Raw genomic sequence first — 14258 nt, forward strand, 5'->3', positions numbered from 1 at the left:
ATAAATAAATAAAATCTTTTTAAAAATAATAAAATTTTAAACATAAAATACTTAGTGTGACAGACTACTATTCCCTCAAACACATCCTTTCTTTTTGCCATTGTAGCAGAGTTTCAGGTAGGCACATGGACACACAGCTGTGGACTGTATTTCCCAGGCTCCTTTGCAGCTAGATATGGCCATGTCACTAAATTCTTCCCAATCGAAATGCTAGAAGGGATGTTTCTCTTTTTTAAGGTTTTATTCTTTTATTTGACAGAGATCGTACAAGACAGCACAAGCAGAGGAAGCAGCAGAGGGAGAGGGAGAAGCAGGCTCCCTGCTGAGCATGAAGCCCTACTCAGGACTTGATCCCAGGACCCCCAGAATCATGAACCAAGCTAAAGGCAATGCTTGGGGGGATCCCTGGGTGGCGCAGCGGTTTAGCGCCTGCCTTTGGCCCAGGGCGCGATCCTGGAGACCCGGGATCGAATCCCACATCGGGCTCCCTGTGCATGGAGCCTGCTTCTCCCTCTGCCTGTGTCTCTGCCTCTCTCTCTCTCATTCTGTGACTATCATAAATAAATAAAAATTAAAAAAAAATTTAAAAAAAAAATAAATAAAGGCAATGCTTAACTGCCTGAGCCACCTAAGCACCCCTAGAATGAATGTGTTTAATTTTAGTTTCATTTGTTGTACTAGTCAGAGTACCAGGGTCCCCGTGGAGAAAAGATGGCACCCTCAAGTTGGGTAAATTAAGGAGAACTAGATATAAGGACAATTACAAAGGTACAGGCAGAGTATAATAAAGAATTTGTCTGGCCTTTGTCCCTGCTTCCTGGGAGGCGACCACCAAATCCTTGGAATTTTCTGAGTAATAGGAGTGAGTTTGTTATTCATGATAGGCCTCTCCGTTTATGCTAATTAGGTGACTTGTAGTAGATCCCAAGAAACTTTATGCTAATGAGATGACTCAGGATGGAGATTGACCATTCCAGAAAGCCAAGCCATATAATTAAAGGGTTGGGACTTTAAGCCAGATGACAAAGAAGTATCCACGAAGAAAGAAGTATCTACTAGCCACAGCAAGGATCTTTATAATTGAATTTAATGAATGTCCGTATAATTTTTTGTCACTCACCCTTCCCAGGGCCTGAATTTGGTTGTGATTTCCTACCTCTGAGAACTGCTTTGTCTTCACTCTGTTTCAGGTGTGCTTCAGGTTTTCAACCTGAAGCACACCTTCATTCATGGTTTGCAAGGTGCTCTAATGTTCACCGCATCTTCTCTGATTCTGATTCTCATTCCCACAATTACCTGGGTTCTGGTTTTGTTAGATCATACCTCATAACAAATTCTAACATTCCCTTTCAGAACTAGTTACTTCCAAACTGTTCTTTTCTTGTTTATTTATAAGGTGCACCTCTGGCAGCTAAGGGAAATTTGGCTCATGTGAACAATGGTGGCAGGGTGGGAAGTGGCAAGATCCAGGGGCCTACAGGGAAATGCAGACTAATTTTCAGCACCAAGGAGAGCTCTGAGGGAGCTGCACTCCAGGATGGTGTGCTGACAAAAGCCTTTCACCCTGAGAAACTCATGAATACCCCTACAGGTCACACCCACAGGGAAGGATTGTATATCCCTGGGGTGTCAGATGGTTTCATTTTTTAATGCTAAGTGTACACTGAATTGGTAGTAGCTGTCGAAAGTATTCTATTGGAGGGAACTGTGAAAACTTGTATGGGTTCAGCAGGAAAATTGTTTTGGGATTGATTAATGATGTCTGCCATAGGTAGAAAAGCAGTAAACCATGAGATGTTTGCTATTTATCAATTCCAATCTAGCCGTTAAGATACATACAGAAATTTTATATATGTTTTACCATATCTACCTCTTCCATTTAGGTTTACTCTTTGGTTTTTTGTTTTGTTTTGTTTTGTTTTGTTTTTGTGGAGTTTGTGTGTGTGTGTGTGTGTGTTTAGTTGTTTAATGAAGGTCTTCCTGCTGTGAGATTATGAAAAATTCTTTAACTTTTTCTTCTAAAACTTTTATAATTATTTTCTAGATTCCATGTGTTTCATGGTCTATTCATGTCTTCCCTCATCAATATCTAAAAGTTTTAATAACTATAACTTTGTATTTGAATAGATTATAGGTAGTCTCCATTGTTGTTCTCTTTATAAAGTTTCTTGGCTATCCTTGTACGTGTTTCCTCCTCTAAGAAGCTTTAGAATCAGCTGGTAAAATTCCATAAGAATATTTTTTAAAGATGGAGAGATGGGGGAGAGAGAGAATCTTAAGCAGGCTCCATGCCCAGCACAGAGCCAATGAAGGGCTCAATCTCAGAACCCTGAGATCATGACCTGAAATGAAATCCAGAATCAGATGCTTAAGTGACTGAGCCACCAAGGCATCCTAAAATTCCATTAGAATTTTAATTGGGATTGCATTGAATTTATAAATTAATTTGGTGAAAATAGATTTTTGTGTGTGTGTGAAATAAAGTCTTCCCCTTTGGGAATGTTGTGTGTCTTTCTTTAAGCCTTCCTTTATTTACATCAATAAAATTATGTACTTTTTCCATTGATGCTAACACATTTCTTGTTAAGTTTATTCTAGGGCACTTTACACTTTTTGATACTCTCATGAGTGGAATTTTCCCTCTGGAATGTATACCAGTGGCTCAGAAAGGTATTACTTTTTGTATGTTGTTCTTATAACTGCTTTTTTACTGAATTGTCTTATTAGTTTATAATCGTTTTTCACAATTTTCCTCTTGGATTTTCTACTTTTATTGTCTATAAGGAGGGATAGGCTGGGTTTTTTTTTAAGATTTATTTATTTTATAATTTTTTGAAAGATTTTATTTATTTATCTGAAAGACAGTGTGAGAGAGTACAAGCAGTAGAGAGGGAAAAGTAGGCTGCCCATTGAACAGGGACCCTGACATAGGGCTCGATCCCAGGACCCTGAGATCATGACCTGAACTGAAGGTAAATGCTTAAGCATCTAAGATGCTGAGCACAGAACGTGACGTGGGGCTTAATTTCATGACTTTGAGATCATGACCTGAGCTGAAACCAAGAGTCAGATGCTTAACTTACTGCACCACCTAGGTACCCTCAAAGAGGGATAGTTTTAATTTCTCCTGAATATTTGAAAGACATTTGCACTAGGTAGATAATTCCAGTTGATGGTTATTTTTCTTTCAAAACCTTAATGATAACACTCTGAGGGCTACTGGCTTAGGCAATTTTGGAGACAAGTCTACTATAATCCCATATTTGTTCTTTTATAATGTAATGTACCTGTATCTCTGGCTGCCTATAAGATTTAAGGTTTTTCTATTTGTCTTTAATTTTGAGGAGTTTGAATATGATATAACTCTTTAAAAAATGTTATCTTCCTTGGTGTGTTCTGAGCTTCTTGGATCTGTGGTTTGGTGTCTTTTATTAATTTTGGGAAATTCTCAGTTGTTATCACTTCAAATATTTCTTTTTTTTTTTTTTTTAATTTTTTATTTACTTATGATAGTCACAGAGAGAGAGAGAGAGAGAGAGAGAGAGAGAGGCAGAGACACAGGCAGAGGGAGAAGCAGGCTCCATGCACCGGGAGCCTGACGTGGGACTCGATCCCGGGTCTCCAGGATCGCGCCCTGGGCCAAAGGCAGGCGCCAAACCGCTGCGCCACCCAGGGATCCCCCAAATATTTCTTCTGACCTAATTTTCCTTTCTCTTTTACTTCTGGAATTTCAGTTAAAAATATAATAGACAATTTGATATTGACCCTCAGCTTCAGGTTTTAAGTTAGTCCTTTTACCACTTTCTGAAAGATGTAAGAATATTACAGCAGTTTAATTCTATTTACCACTTCCTGATCTTTTTGGTATTGTTTTCATATATTTTACTTTCACATAATTTATAAGTTCACAACACATTTGTCTCATTGTTATAAATGTTTTTTAGCCTTATGTTTATCTATTTTCTTTATTCTTTCCTGCAGTTTCATGCACCTATCTAGGCTCATGTTTCTAATCTGAGAAAGTTTTCCTTAGACTGAAATTTTTTCTTTGGTGGTTCTTATAGCATAAATGTTCTGGCAATGAATTTTTCAACTTTTATTTATTTTAAATGTCAGTTTTGAAGGCTATTTTTGTTCTGTATAGCATTCTATGTCGACAGATTTTTTTCTTTCTACACTTTACAGATTTCATTCCATTGTCTTCTGGCTTCTGTGGCTTCCTTTGAAAAGTTAGCTGTCTTACTAGAGTTCTTTGATGCACATGTGGTAATGTGTTTTTTCCCCTTCTCTATTTCCTTTTTAAGATGATCTCTATGCCCTTTGACATGGTTTTCCTTGTTTTAATCTCATTGTAGTTTGCTAAACTTTCTGTATTTAGGGGTTCCTGCCTTTCCAATTTTGAAAAGTTCTCAGGCATTATCTCTCTGAATGTCTTTTCTTTTTTTTATTAGTTATTTTTTAAAAGATTTTATTTATTTATTCATAGAGATGCAGAGAGAGAGAGAGAGGCAGAGGCACAGGCAGAGAGAGAAGCGGGCTCCATGCAGAGAGCCTGACGTGGGACTCGATCCAGGGTCTCCAGATCACACCCTGGGCTGCAGGTGGTGCTAAACCGCTGTGCCACCGGGGCTGCCCTCTGAATGTCTTTTCTGCCTCATTTCCTCTTTTCTCTTTTTCTTGGAGTACAATTATAATAGAGAAAAGGGAGAGGGATCCCTGGGTGGCACAGCGGTTTGGCGCCTGCCTTTGGCCCAGGGCATGATCCTGGAGACCCGGGATCGAATCCCACATCGGGCTCCCGGTGCATGGAGCCTGCTTCTCCCTCTGCCTGTGTCTCTGCGCCTCTCTCTCTCTGTGACTATCATAAATAAATAAATAAAAAATTAAAAAAAAGAAAAAAAAAAAAAGAAAAGGGAGAGAGACTCCTTGTTTCCAGTGTATCTCAGATGTCTTTATCTCTTTTCTGTGTATTGCATTCTTTGCCTCTCTCCATGCTTCTCACCTATCTGAATATTTTCTTCTGATCTATTTTCCACTTCATTAATTACCTCTTTAGCTGTGTCTAAACTGCTGTTAAGCTCATTTAGTGAGTTTTAAATTTCAATTTTCATATTTTAATTTATTTATTTTTGAGATTTTATTTATTTGAGCAAGAGAGTGTGTGAGAGGACACAAGAGGGAGAGGGACAAGAGACTCTATATCAAGCATGGAGCCCTATGTGGGGATCAGTCTCATGACCCCAAGATCATGACCTGAGCTGAAATCAAGAATCAAATGCTCAACTGATTTAGCCACCCAGGCACCTCAAATTTTTTATTTTAGAATACTCATTTCATTATTTTTAGAAATTGCAAATATCTTGAAATTCTTCATCTTTTCACTCATCTTGCCCATTTTTCAATGATTTAATTTAAAACATTAATAATAGTTAATAAGTTCTTGTCTAATAATTCCAGTATCTCATCAATCTATGGGTTCTCTGCTAAGTTTATTTTTTCCTATTGATTGTTGGTCGCATTTCCCTGCACCATACATGTTTAACAATTTTTTAAAAACAGTTTTAAGCCACACACTGTGTATAACAGAATCATAGATATTCAATATGGTTTACCCATTCCTCTGCTAGACAAATAAATTGGAAGCTGATTAGTTAAATACAATGAGGACTTGAGTTGGAGGAGGGTTGAATTGCACTTTTAGTAAGTTTCAGCCTATCTCTGACATATTCTTTTTTTTTTTTTTTTTTGGCATGGCCCTCCTAGGCTTTTGATTGAGAGACTAGAAGGTCTCTGTTTCCTCATCCCTAAATGACTGAGAGATCCCATTTCTCTCTTGGGAGGTTTGACTTCTTGATGGAGAAAGCACCAGTGTTTGAGGTCATCTCCTCTCCCTGGTGGGACCAAGTATTGTGAAACCACAGATTTCACATCATTTTTTAGAAATTTCTAAACTTCCAGCCAGTCAGCCTCCCACACAGCCCAGACCTCAAATACTGTTCTGTGGGGATATCATATTATTGACTTCTATAGTTTCCACCCATCACACTGGTCCTACAAGATAAGTAAAAGCTTTGCTGTGTTCTCTTTGCTTCAGTAGAGCCTCTTAGCCTCAGCTGAACAAGATCCTCAGGACAAACCTAGAATTGGGAAATGCCCCCAAGTCTGATCACCTTCCTAACTCCTTTAGGAAGCACTCTTCCTGCTCTGGATTTTAGCTCATTTAGTCCTCATTACCATAGCTCTGTGATGTTTTTAAAACTATGATTTTGCAATATATTTCTTTTTTCCCAACAGATGTAGTGAGAGGTTGGCTTGCCATAGCCACTGTATTCTAGTCAGCAAGAGAAATCTCCTTCTCTTAACACATAATTAAACTTGCACTTTTCTATATAAGTCTAGAACTCCTCAGGATCTATATCCTCTCCTTGAACAAGTTAAGAACGCTTTCACTCCCCTTCTCACGCCTGAATACATCCCACATTGAGATCACCTAAGGTGTGAATTCCTGGGTGGTTACTATTGTCATTGCTATTGCTGCTGCTGCTGTTACATTATGCATTCAAAATTAGACTTAACAACAAAGTTTCACTGTTTTTTTTTTTTAATCACTATATCCCATTCTCCATGTATTTTTTTGGTCTTGTATTCATTTTCTTTTTCTTTTATGTCAAAACATTCTTGAGTAATTGTTTTAGAGAGTCTGAATAATATATTCATTCAGAGAGACTCTGTCCAAAATATTTTTGATCCCTCTCACTCTTGAAGGCTAGTTGAGTTATGCATAGGATCTTAGGATCAAAACAATTTTCTCCAGAAATTTGAAGCTCTTTTTCTATTGTTTTCCAGTGTTGCTAAATAGAAATCATTTGCCAGTCTGAATCTTATTCCTCTGAGAATAAGCAGCAACACCACCCCACCTCTAGCTTTAAAGACTTTGCTTCTGAAATTTTACCACTGTATGTCAGGAATGAATCTTTCTCCCTCCATTTATGCTGCTTAACATTTGACTGATCCTCTGATTATCCAGATTATTGCCTGTCTTCAGTTTTGGGAAATGTTCTCCTATTGATTGATTGATTATCCACCACCACCCCCCATCTTCTGTTTATGAAACTCCTACTAAGGACCAGAAAAATGTTGAAATTTCTGTACCTAGTCTCTATGTCATTTAACTATTTTTTCATTCTCCATATCTCTGTCATTTTACACCACAGTCTAAGAGAATCCCTCAACTTATTTTTTGAAGATTTATTTATTTATTTGAGAGAGAGAGAGAGAGATCATGCTCATGAGTAGGGGGAAGGGCAGAGGGAGACAATCCTCAAGCAGACTCCCCAGTGAGCACAGAACCTACCACAGGGCTCAATCTCATGACCCATGAGATCATTACCTGAGCCAAAACCAAGTGTCAGACATTTAATCAACTGAGCCACCCTTGGTGCCCCATCCCTCAGCTTATTTTTAACTCACTAGTTCATTATTTTAAAATCAAATTTGAAATAGTTCAACATAAAAATATATAAAGAAGTATAAAGAATAAATAATATAACAAATAAAATACACTGGTACACACTACCCAGCTTTAACATTTCGCCATATTTGCTTTGTATTTCTTTTTTACTGACATATTGTCAGTAAAGTTGAAGCTCTTTGTGTTCTCTTCCCAATTCCATTCCCCTTCTTTTATGTCCATAGGTAACAACTATGTTGAATTTGGTCGTTATGATTTTTAAATTACCTTTTTATTAATGTATTATTTATATCCTATATAATTCACTTATTTTTAAGTGTGCCATTTGATGAATTTTGGTATTTCTATAAAATTGTGTAACCACCATCACAGTCAAGATATAAAAGAATTCCATCATCCGAAAAGGTTTTCATGTGCCCCTTGGCAGTTAATCACCTGCTTCTACCCTGGCCCTAGACAACAACCACTTTCTGTCCTATAGCTTCGCCTTTTTAGAGTTTCATATATGAGATCAGATAATGCATACTCTTTTATGAGTAGTTTATTTCACTTAGTGTAATATTCTTGAGGTTCAGCCATGTTTTTGCATCATTATTAATGTTTAATTATTTTTTATTGCCAAGTAGTATTCCCAAGTATAGATATACAACAATTCATTTATCTATTCACCAATTGATGAACATTCAAATTACTTCTAGTTTGGGACTATTTTGAATAATGCAGCTATGAACATTTGTGTTCAGATCTTTGTGTGGACATATGTTTTAATTTCTCTTGGGTAAATACATGAAAGTAAAATAGCTATATCATAGGATAAGTGTGTTTTTAACTTTGTAAGATGCTAACATACTGTTTTCCAAATTGGCTGTGCCATTTTGCATTCCCACCAGCAAACTGTGAGAGTTACAGTTTCTCCGTATTCTTGCCAACACTTGGTATTGCCAGTCTTTTTAACTTTAGTGTGTGGTGGTACATCATTATTTTAATTTATATTTCTCTAATGACTAATTAGAAGCTGGGGATTTTTAATGTGATCATTGCATTCATGTATATTCCTTTGCTGAATTTCTGTTCATTTCTCCATTATTATTGGATTGTTTATTTTATTATCACAGTGTAACATTTCTTTATGTATTTTAGATACACATTTTCCAATTTTAATGTAAATCTTCTTGAAATATGACTATAGATGTTATACTGAATACATAGAAAAGGTGTATACTATTGTTTTCATGTTTTAACACTATATTATAGATATCATAACAATCTATCATCTTGCAATTGCTTTTTATTCACTCAGCATTCTATTTTTGAAATTGATCCCTGTGGATACATGCAGCTCTAGGTAATTTATTTTACCTGGTGCATAGGACTCTGTAATGTGACCAAACCACAGTTTTTAAAATCCATTCTCTTAGCTTAAGGGTTGTTTTCAATTTTTGCTAATAAAAAGAATTCTTCAGTGAACACTCACGTATTTCCTTACACACATGTAAAAGTTTCTCTAAGCTTACACCTAGAAGTGGCATAGGGGCTGCGTGTCTTTAAATTTATTCCAATTTTCCTTTTGGCTGTGTTTTGTACTATTCAGCCAACCTACTGAGTTTCAAATTTGAACAATTATTTTAAATTTTCAAGATCTCTTAGTGATTCATTTTAGCAACAGCCTGTTCTCAATTTGTTGATATGGTATCTTCTCCAATCTCCCTAGGGATGGTAATAATACTACTTTAAAGTCTTCTTTTGTTTGTATTTGCCCTCTTAAGTCTATTCCCTTGAGTCTTAGGTCTTCTATTTGTTAAGTTTGATTCCTCTCTTTCACAATTGTTGATTTTCCTGAAATGCTTGGGCATTCTTCGTTTTCTCTGGTGATTTGTTCTATCTCCCCGTCTCTGAAGGATGATTTTGGCCACAAGAGCTTGTCTCTGTTAATCACTGTGAAAGAGTGGTTGTGATGGAAGTGGTATGTGATGGAAGTTGGTCTTCTTCCTAGTCTGTCGCTAGATTCCCCAGGGCATGTCCCTGACTCTCAGACCTAATATGTCCACTCATTATTCTGGCTTATTGGTAAACTCCCCTGCTGTCAGCTGCTCAGCATGAACAATGGGGGATGGGCAGGACACCTGGTCAGAAATAGGCCAGCCTGGCTGCTCCAAATGCAGCTTCTCAATTGTTCACTCTCATGATTGCATTGGTTTCCCCTGCTGCTTTGGGTATCCTATGGACCTGTTGACTCTGAGCTTGGAGTATTCCTGGAACCAGCCCCTCCCTGCATAGGCGATGGTCTTGTGTGTTTTGGGCCATGGGTTCCTCTGTCAATTCAGGCCTGTCTACTTTCCATCTTCCAGGAACTCCGCAAAGTTTTTGATTCGCTGAGGACTTTCTTGTTTTCTACAACTGTTACAATAGCATATATACTTACCTCAATACATTTTTTTTCTGTTATAACTGGAAATTTGGGGAGAGAGGACTGGACTCAGTCTGTCATCTTTATCCAATTTCCCATGCTTCTTATTTTCTTTCAATGCTGTCTTCCTTGGATCTCTCTGACCTTGGGTCTCCATGTGTGTGTCTCTCTCTGTCTCTGACTATGGTTCTGTTTCTCTTTCTGTGGCTCCACTTCTATTCATGTCTTCCTCTATCCCTGGTTCCTCTAAGCCTCTGTTCCTCATCATTCCCTATTCTCGGTGGCTGCTCCCCATCAGTGGGAGGCTCTGGCCCCCATGGCTGGTTGGCTCTGGAGCAGTTTGTGGGTGGGGGAGCCCCAGATTGCTGTAACATGGAACAAGGATTTCCAACACATGCTCCCTCTGGCAGCCTGCCACCACAGCTCACTGCCTGCCAACATCACACTTCAACTTAAAGAGGGAAAACTGCCAGACCAATGTTTTAGCTACAGCCCCGTGTCAGGGTTGCATGGGGAATCTCACAGCAGCCCCTGCCAGAAGCTTGAGCTGTGAGGGGATTGGGGAAGGGGCTCAGGGCTGCCTGGTGTTGGTGGGGAGTCCTGGCTGTCACCTTCCCTGGCCTCACTGGTTCTGAGTACCAGAAAGTTGCTTGGAACCTACTCTGGGCTTTTCCCTGTCTAATCCACTCCTGGGCAGGTAGGTGACCATTGTCCTGTTTCTTCTCTCCATTGCCTCTCCTTGTGCCCATGTCACCCACAGTATGACCATCTCTTCCACCTCTGGATAAAGTAGCCCTGGGTTGTGAGTTGAGGGAATGGTCTGGGACTTTGGAAAAGTCACTAGACTCACTCTGGTTTTACTGGTTAGGAGTCAGGAAATGTCAGAGATCGGTGTAGAAGTGCTCACCATCACCAATGAAGAGACAACCATTTCTTTCAGTGCAAAAGCTCCATTCTTTTCTAGGACTTACCCCTGCCAGCATAGAATTGCCCATCCTTGCTAATAAATACATGCCCATCTATAGAAGCACTTGATCTAGCAAATACAGGGATTCCTATTCATATGAGTGTAGAAGCGTCCCATCTCTACCTGTGTGAAGCACCTTCCCTTGCCAGTATAGACTCACCAGTTCTTTCTTTCAAGATAATCATACCCATTCCTGTCCCCTGGAGACACTCCCAGCCCAACCACTGCAGATGCTTTCATTCTAATGGATGTAGAGGCACCCACAGCTATAATAAGCTCCGTTCCTGGGGATAGGACAACGGAGAGAGAGATGTGTTATAGAGTTGAGCAGAGGCCCTCAATCAAGGCAAGGAAGAAATGCCCTTATCTCTATAGTACAAAAGCACTTATGGTCAGTGCACCGTTTATTATTTCTTTCAATGTGGATTCCTCAGTATTCCAGCAGGGATAAGCCCATCCCAGACTTGGGGCAATGCCTCCTTTTAGGGGTACAGTGGCTCCTAGAGCTGTAAATACAAAACATGCATGTGAATAAGCATAGATGTTTCTGTTCTAACTACTGTAGAAACAGCCATATTTGAGAATACAGAGGTTCCCAACCCCACCAGTGTAGAAGTGTGCATCAATATAGAACCATCTACTGGTGGGAGTGTGGGGGCTCCCAGCCTGCCAACGTGGATGCACCCATCTGCTATCAGAGGCAAGCAGGTTCCTTGGGACACCTGGCAGACCCAGAAGTTATCAATGGGGAAAGGTAGCATGAAAAGGTGGGGTGGGAAGATGGAGCCGCTTGAACAAACTGACAGCCTGGTGAAGTGCTGATTGTCAATACAAACAGATAAGCATTAATAATCACTCTTTCTTAAAAGCCCCACTTGCATGTCCCATTTTCCTGAGGATGCCACCTGCACAGCTGCTCCTAATCAAGGGCCATTTAATTCATTCCCAGATCATTGTCTGCATTAATTGTCTTAAACAAACCGAAGTTCATCTCACCTTATTCCCCAAGGGCCTGGAAGGTTTCTAATTACCTGTAGGTGGTTCTCCACATAGCCCGGCTTCATTAAAGATCACAATATGTTCCTCTAATAGGTTTCCCATTAAAATCCAATGGGTTCCCATCAAAATGAATTATGTCCCAGAAAAAAAAATCCACTAAAATATATTTTAATTAAAGTGAATTAAGTATTGCATATGTCTGTTTCTGCCAACAGGTTGCACTTGAGACTGACAGTAGCAGAAAGCAGAGGGGAGAGGTGGGAAAGAGGAGGAAGGGGAGGAAGCAAGAAGGTTCATTCATGGGTGAAGAGCTTTGGAAGCAGACAGTGGCTCTGCTGCACCTGGCAGTGTGGCTTTAGACAAGTCATCTCATCTCTTTGAGCTTTAGTTTCCTCTTGTCTAAAATGTAGATGATAATCCCTAGCTTCCAATTTATTTTGCTAGGATCAGAGATAAAATAAATAAAATGCTTCACACATAAAAAGTCCTCAATAGATGTCACTGTTATTATATAATATGATAAGTAAATATTGTATTTATCAGCTGTTCTGTGTAACAAAAACTTCCCCAAATCTCAAAGGCTTACAACAGCATATCTTTATTTCTCACAAGGACTACAAGTTAGCACTGCCTCAAATGACTTCTGCTCTGGGACCCAGGCTGAAGAAATAGCCCCTACTCTGGGACATATCATTTTCATGGCAGAGGGCAGAAGTGCAAGAGAACAAGCTGAATCATGCCACTGCATGCAAAGCTTGTGCAAGGCATCTGGGTGTCACGTTGCTCACTTACCAATGGGCAGAGCAATTCAAGCTGCCACGCCTGGTGGTGCTGAAAACTATTCTTCTGCCTACCAGGGAGTAGGGCAACCATGTGGCCATAGAATCCTCTTACAAGGAAAGGAATGAATAACTGTCAACAATAAAAGAATTCACCACAATCCTATCACTAGTTATTATAGCAGAGTTTCCCAAGCTTGTCTGTCCAACAATATCTTTTGAGGACCAAAATGCAGAGACCTGAATCCTAATTCAGAGCTACTAAACCAGGTTCTCTAAAGGAGGGTCCTGGAAATATATTTTTTAACGAGTGTCAGATGCTCATCTTTATTATCAGGAACATTTGAGAAACTGTTTTATAGAATAATGGACAATATCATAGGCTTGATTCAGACAGATCTGAGATTGTAAACTGTCTCCACCATGTATTAGCTGTGTAATCATGGGAAAGGTTTTCAACCTCTCTGAACTTCAGTTTCTTTATTTGTGAAATAAGATAATATATGCAAATCACTTAGCACAGTGTCTGGTCTAGGACAGGCCTTTGATAAACAATAGATCTTTTTATTTTTAAATAATAACAATAAAAATAAATAAATAAATAATAACAATAACAAGGATTTGATAATGAATGCAAACTGCCCAGATCAATGAGTTACAAATGGTAACTTTAAGAACCATAGTACTAAGTTGTAATAATGATAATAATCAGATACATTATATAAATATGTAATAATAATATACTTATCTATAGCTATTTATGATAGCTAGAGATCTATTTATTATAGATATACTTATCTATAGCTGCCTTAAGCTCTAAATTCCTTCGTATGAGTCCTAAACTCTAACTATACATTAGACTCATCTGTGGGACTTTACAAATTCCTAGTGCCTTGGCCCCACCCCTGGAGATTTTGAATCAATTAGTCTGGGGTGTGCTCCATGCTGGTCAAGCTCCCTCAGTGTTGCTACCACACAGCCAAACTGCTACCCTAAGGACCTGCTACTCCAAGTGTGGTCCATGGAACAGCAGCAGCAGTAGCAGCCCCTGAAAGCTTGTTAGAAATGTAGAATCTCAGGCCCCACCTTGGACCTGAGGTTTCAGAATTCACATTTTGACAAGCCCCCTCGATGAGATTGTGTGCATTAAAATTTGTTAAATGGTGCCCCCAAGAACCTCATCCTCTTATCCCCAGCTGACCTCTCGCCCAGTGGTTGCATCCCTCAACTTCTCTGCAGCACTCAACACTGTTGAACAGTTCAAGCTTGAAAAACACTCTCCTCCCTTGCCTTCTATCATACCATACACTTCTGTTTCTACATCTCTGGCTCCTTCTCATCTTTTCCTTCATCCTTCTCCTCTATTAACCTCTAAAGGTTTGAATGCCTAGGGCTGCATTGGGTCTTCTGTTGCCCTCTATCCCTAGATGTCTTCATCTGATTCCATGATTTATCTAAAACCACCTGTTGAAATAAATATCGTGGAAATGGTTCCTGAGCTGTAAGAGGTGCTGGGAAAATCAGTGCCTCTATCAGGTCAACTCCAAGGACATGGAGCCTATATAAAGCTCTGTGCTTGGTTTAATGCCCTGTAATGCCCTGCTCTCATCATCTTGAAATTCATAATAATTTTTG

Source organism: Canis aureus, chromosome 16, assembly GCF_053574225.1.
Source record: "Canis aureus isolate CA01 chromosome 16, VMU_Caureus_v.1.0, whole genome shotgun sequence".
NCBI classification, from domain to species: domain Eukaryota; kingdom Metazoa; phylum Chordata; class Mammalia; order Carnivora; family Canidae; genus Canis; species Canis aureus.